Raw genomic sequence first — 6150 nt, 5'->3', positions numbered from 1 at the left:
AATATTCGCAATATTGTATAATATTGTGGAATATTGAATAATATCGTATCGCACAATATTGTGCAACAGGTTCTGCTACCTAGGAAAGAGACGTGAAATAAGCATATTTTGTTATGGAAAGTGGGTGCGAAAATGACGTTTGTAGATGTAAGAAAATAAAGAAGATATGAACAGTTAAGCGAGAAAAACAGATTTACTCCAATCGAACAAAAAAAACTTTTTAATGAGCTTTCAGCATTCAGTGTTCGGAAGAATCAGAACCACCAAAAATACAATATTCGCATTTCATTTGAATTAATTGGCATTAGAAGAATTTTAGGCATGCAGCACACATTTTTAAATGCAGCTGACAGTCTGATCACCGGGTTTTAATCGGATTTATTGAGACTTTCGCATCTCTTACTACGCTCCAGAAAAAGAAAGGGGGGGAAATACGTGCATGTTAAATCCGATGAAAATGGTGATTTTGGAACCGACCTACGTCCATTCAATCCATTGAGGACCTAAGATAATTTTTGACATTCAACAGAGCTGATCTCCATCGTATTACATAAAATTCAGCGAGCAAACCGCCTTCAGTTAGGAGTGAAATAGCGCCATCTATCCATTCACGTGCCCTTTCCAAACATACCTACCATTTACAAAAACTGCTTTTTATGTTGCTTTGATCTGTCTTTGTATTTTTGTCAGATGTACTAAAGAATCTTATATATTTTGCGTACTTCAAAATATAACCAATGTTATGTAAATGATTCCGTAAGCATAAAAGTAATATTTTTCCCCAAAATTTTCAACTTATGTAGTCTTCTCCTTTCGAAATATGGTATGAAATTTACTTCACGGTAAGATGTTTCACCCATTGCGGTTACTGGGAAGGTCATCATAAATACTATAACCCTCACCTCCCCAAAAAGTTGGGTTTTGTTTCTTTGTTTGTTTTTATTTCTTCCCTTACATTCCTAGGTAGCACAGCCTGTTACACAATATTGTACAATATTATACGATATTATTCAACATTCGGCAATATTATACAAAATTGCAAATATTTATCAACGTCTTACAGTATTATACAGTATTTATGTGCTACTAAGGTTAGGGGCCATTTTGTATCTTGTCTTTGGCAGGCAGATTTACATGCCTTGGTAATGTCCAGATCCATGGCAAAGTACTGGAAGGCAAATTTCTATAGAATTGCAACAAGAGTAAGAAGTGCCTACTAAGACAAAAAAAAATCAGTAAAAACTAATGATTGAAAACTAATGGTAGGTAAAGAGATTCTATGCTCATAATGTAAAATAATTGTCTTAAAGATGGATAAACAAGTTTAAATAATTTCTGTCGTACAAAATGCAAAACATCGCATGTCTAAGCTAAGCATACGGTTATCTGAAGTTACAACAGAAGAATCTTTTTGACATTCAATCGTATTTTTTTCTGGGCAACAGACGATATCCGAGTGTTTGACTTCACCAGGAAACCAAAAAATGCTACATATCCTGTTAACAGAAGGGAGGGAAAGTGTAAATTATGAAGAGAAAAAATCGAAAAATGGAGAAAAAAATCGAATTTTGACCGTGAATGGCGATTTACTGTGAATACTTTTTCACTGTGAATGACGATAAAATGCATCTTAAAGCTATAAATTCTAAAAGCATTTTTTAAAAAGTAAAAATAAGCAATAATAAGAATTTGAGATCTAAGTGATATGGAAAAAATTATTTTCCAGCCAAAATGTTTGAGAATTCGCTGGCAATATATGAAATTTTCTGCTTGCGTTTTGGTTTAATGTAATTTGGCATCAAATATAGTATGACAAACAAAATTAATAGAACTGATCTTATTAATTATAAAATGCGCTACATTGACATCTACTAGTTTCTTTATAGAAGATTTGAAAATGATCATAAGTTTTTCGATTATTTCACAAAAAAATGAGAAATAATAATACAAATTCAACTATCTAAAAAATTTTATTCATTTTTTTATTATTCAAAAATGTGATTAATTTCTTATTCTTTTTCAGTGGAAAAGATAGCCAGACATATTCATATCTTTGTATGCATGTGTTCACAGCATTTAATGTCAACCAACAATAAATATTCTTTTTATTTTGTAGCTTGCTTTTTTATGTGTCTTGTATTTAAACCAGTTTCAGCAAGCTGGTATACACAAAGTAACCATAATAAATACCACAAAAGGGGAAAATTCAGCTTCTAAAATGCAGAATGTTCCAAATTAAACAGGAGATGTTTTAGTCCTTTTTCTGTACGCAAACTACAGACTAGATCACAACCAACCTCTCCTGAATATGCTATTTCGTTTTCAGAAGGAAATATATATATTGTTACAAGATTTTCCTCTACAAATACCGCCAATCAATAGTAATAACGCAGCACATTTAATCACTATAGTTCAGCAGCTTGCTTGCTGTCTAATCCTCCAAAATCTTTACTTGTTGGCGACTCCAACTCTCTCACACACCATTTCCCTGCAGCTTCAGAGTGCCTGTCTTTTATAGTTCCGGGAGGAGGGGCTAGAATCTTCCAGACCAATCAGGGCGTATCTGAGTGTATCTTGGTCCCTACTGGATGGATCGTGAAACTTCTCGAACTTTCCAGTATGATCCATTTTATCGCCAAAGTCACCAAATTCATCGACAAGCCGCCAAATGCTCGCCAAATTTGTCGCCACGCTCTGAGGTCATTCACGCGGCACCCGCTCAGCATGCATAGGACAGATCGCACAACGGTTTTTCTTACGATGACACTATTCGTGCTGGGAAGCAAAATTACAGATTTGTAACAATATATATATATATATTCTGAATAAAATTCCAGCAATCTGAATAAAACTGAAGTATTTGAAATTCCTCTGATTCTTTTAAAGCTCCTACTTATCTCCATTAGTTAACCAGTGGGAGGAATCTCCTTAAAATTTCCTCGCATACTCTCTAATTAAGGTATTACACTAGGGAACTCCTTGCATGGCATTGGTATATAATAGTTACAAACTTGTGACCTTTGGTGTGAATATAGCCTTTTTATTGAATCTAACGTGTAATCCTTGGCATGCGGAAAATAGAATCCGAAAATCGAATTTGTATTTTACACGAGTTTTTCCCAGCTGACAAGCACAAAAATTTGACACTAAAAACATTTGTAGTCACAAAATCCAATAGTAATTCTGATATATTTAAGTCATTGCGTTTTTGAATTATCGCGCCAAAAAAAGTTGCCAAAGATCACACGACATATTTAGTAATAAAATGTGAATTCACGCCAAAGGTTGTAGTCATAAGATCCCATTCCAAATTTAATATATTTAAGTCATTACTTTTTTTTTTTTTTTTTTGAATTATCGCAGTATCTAAAAGTACAGACCGATAGACGATCAACCCTTGATGGATTTGGTTTAAAATTTGAAAGGATTCTACACTTTAGATGTGTTCATCGAATTTTATTTATATATCTCTCTGAATTTTGTATTATCTTGCTAAATTATATTCGAACAGCCGGATAGACAGATTTCTTCTGGGTTGATTTTGCTCAAAATTTGACATAAATCTGCAAATTTGATATTAAGACCGTATACCAAATTTCATTCATCTAGCTCAAAGCTTTTCAAAATTATCTTTATAATAGACAGATAGACATTTTTCAAAAATATGTTTTTCGAGCTCAGGGATGGTCTAAAATGTGGAGATTCGTCAAAATCTCGAATTTGAATATTTTGAAGATTATTGTATTTTTTTATACTACTCATACTAGAAAGTAAAAAGTTAATGCCTGTTTCAATCTTTTTGAAATCCTAGTAAAGTAATAAGTGCAAAAGGAAATTGTTCAATTATTTCCAATTTTGGTAACCATGACACTTCAAGCATTATTATTTCATGTTTGCCAGAGAAACAAGAATGCTTCTCGCGAGCTGATGGTATTTTCACAGATAAAACATTAACGCCGATGTTCTCTAATAAATATACAGTTGTGATCAAAATGCACCCGAAATACTGGCATAAACCAAAAGGTATCCATTTAATTGATAAAATTTTAGTGAACTGTTTTAAAGTAATCTTCTCTGGCTATACTGCACTTTTGCGAACTTTTTTCGCCAATGCCTTATAGACATTTTTGTGTGACCTCTTTAATCTTCGTAAAAAAATTTCTGGATTCTTGAATTCATCGGATTAATGGATGGAAATTGTAACTATGAAAAATAATCTCAATCGTGGAAATAAGAAAAAGAAAATAGAAAGAAAAGCACTTGGTGCATATCAGGTGAATACAGAGGTTGTGGAGTCGTTTTTGATGATTTTGTGCAAGTTTGAGATTCAAACTCGCAACGTTAGGGTTCATAGCCGAGTAACAAAGTCACTAGACAAAAACGTGCACCCCTTTCCGGAGGTTGTTATCTGGCTTATGAAGTTACCACCACAGTTTGTTTGTAAAAAATTCCCTAATAATGATGACACTGTGAGAAAACCTTTTATGATAAAGCAAAATCCATGAGTTATACTTCCACAGTTTTTATTGTTTCCGACGTTATCCACATTGGCACATATTCAATAGTACCTCTAATTGTTAAGCTGCCATAATTAGGCTTACTTTTATTAACTAATCAACACGCTGATGATTAGACATTGTGGATATTCTTCCAGAGCATGATTCATCTGTTACAGATTCTTTACCATCTTTTTTACTCCATTCAAACATTTTTGGGGTTTTCTTAACATTTGTTAATTTAATTGTTGTCGCAACATCCTAAATACTTTTGTCACAAAAATTACTTTGAACAAACATATTTTAAATTATTTAGTAAATTGTATTCGCCATTTTAGAAAGTCAACAAAATACAAATTCGTATTTCATGAAAAACAAATTTATTTTTGACGACAAAATGAAATAAATGCCTGATAGATGTAAGATATTCAATAAATGGAAACAAAATGTGCAAATAATCAAATATTTCAATACTTTTTTGGATATCCTTTAGCTGAAATTGGTTTTGGCGTGAATTCAACAAGTGTGTGTTGTATGTGTGTGTGTGTGTGTGTGTGTGTGTGTGTGTGTGTGTGTGTGTGTGTGTGTGTGTACACAATAACAACCGCTGCAAAGCTATGTTTGTTGATATTTCGCAACATGATATTTGGCACGCCTATTTGCAATTGCAATGCGTGCGATGGTATCTCGGGCCAGATCAAGTATATTCAAAAATTCTGTTCGATCATGAACTGCTTCATCATCTGTTTCTACACTATGTGTGGGATAGTAAAGCTTTCATGTGCCCATAAGAGATTTTTTAAACACCTTTTCGGTATATATTCAAAATAGGGAATGAATTCAGTTTTTAATGCAATATATTGGTTTTATTAGAAGCAAATGAAAGTTTAGATGGAAATATTTTTAAGTAAAATCTTTAATATCTAGATGATATTCTTTTTATGTAAGTTCAAAAATACAAGTATCCAAAAAATAACTTCGAACCACTGTATTATTGAAAAGATGAGATAGAATACTAGCAACTTTTCAATTAGTGAGACATCAACCGAAATTTTGCCATTTTTTTCCCGCAATAATTAAAAAGCAAATTATGATTATTGTTGAAAGACAAGAATACAAATGAAGAGCTATTGTCAGAACACATAAAGGAACTTATAGAAGATGCTAAAAGAAAAGTTTAAAAGCAGATGATTAAAAAATTTATATAAGAAACAATTGATTTGTTTTATTTTCATGTTTTCTTGTTGAAGAATTAGCCACAAAGCAGGAGAATTAACTCTTTGAGGAATTAGGAATTTTATAGTATCAAAACGTTTATTAAAAACTTTCTTACATTTCAATAAAAGAACAAAATTTGAAATAATAACCAATTTGAAAGAACTAAATTTTGGTAGTTTTTAAAAAGTTTGAAAAGTTTTTTATATAAGAAATAAGATTTCACATTATGATTCCAAATTCATACAAAAAAAAAAAATAACACTCCAGGCAAATTATTACCGAAATTTGCTGTATTATCTCCATCCTGCTTCTTTTGTGCTACTTTGATATAAAGATATCTTTTAAAATTAGATTTGATTTAATGTTTAATGAAAATTTTAAATTCGAACCTAAAAAAATTGCATCAGTTGGTTAATGCATCGAAAAAAATTTAAAA

Source organism: Argiope bruennichi, chromosome 7 (assembly GCF_947563725.1).
Source record: "Argiope bruennichi chromosome 7, qqArgBrue1.1, whole genome shotgun sequence".
Taxonomy (NCBI): Eukaryota; Metazoa; Arthropoda; class Arachnida; order Araneae; family Araneidae; genus Argiope; species Argiope bruennichi.
Note: the sequence above shows the minus strand (reverse complement) of the source record.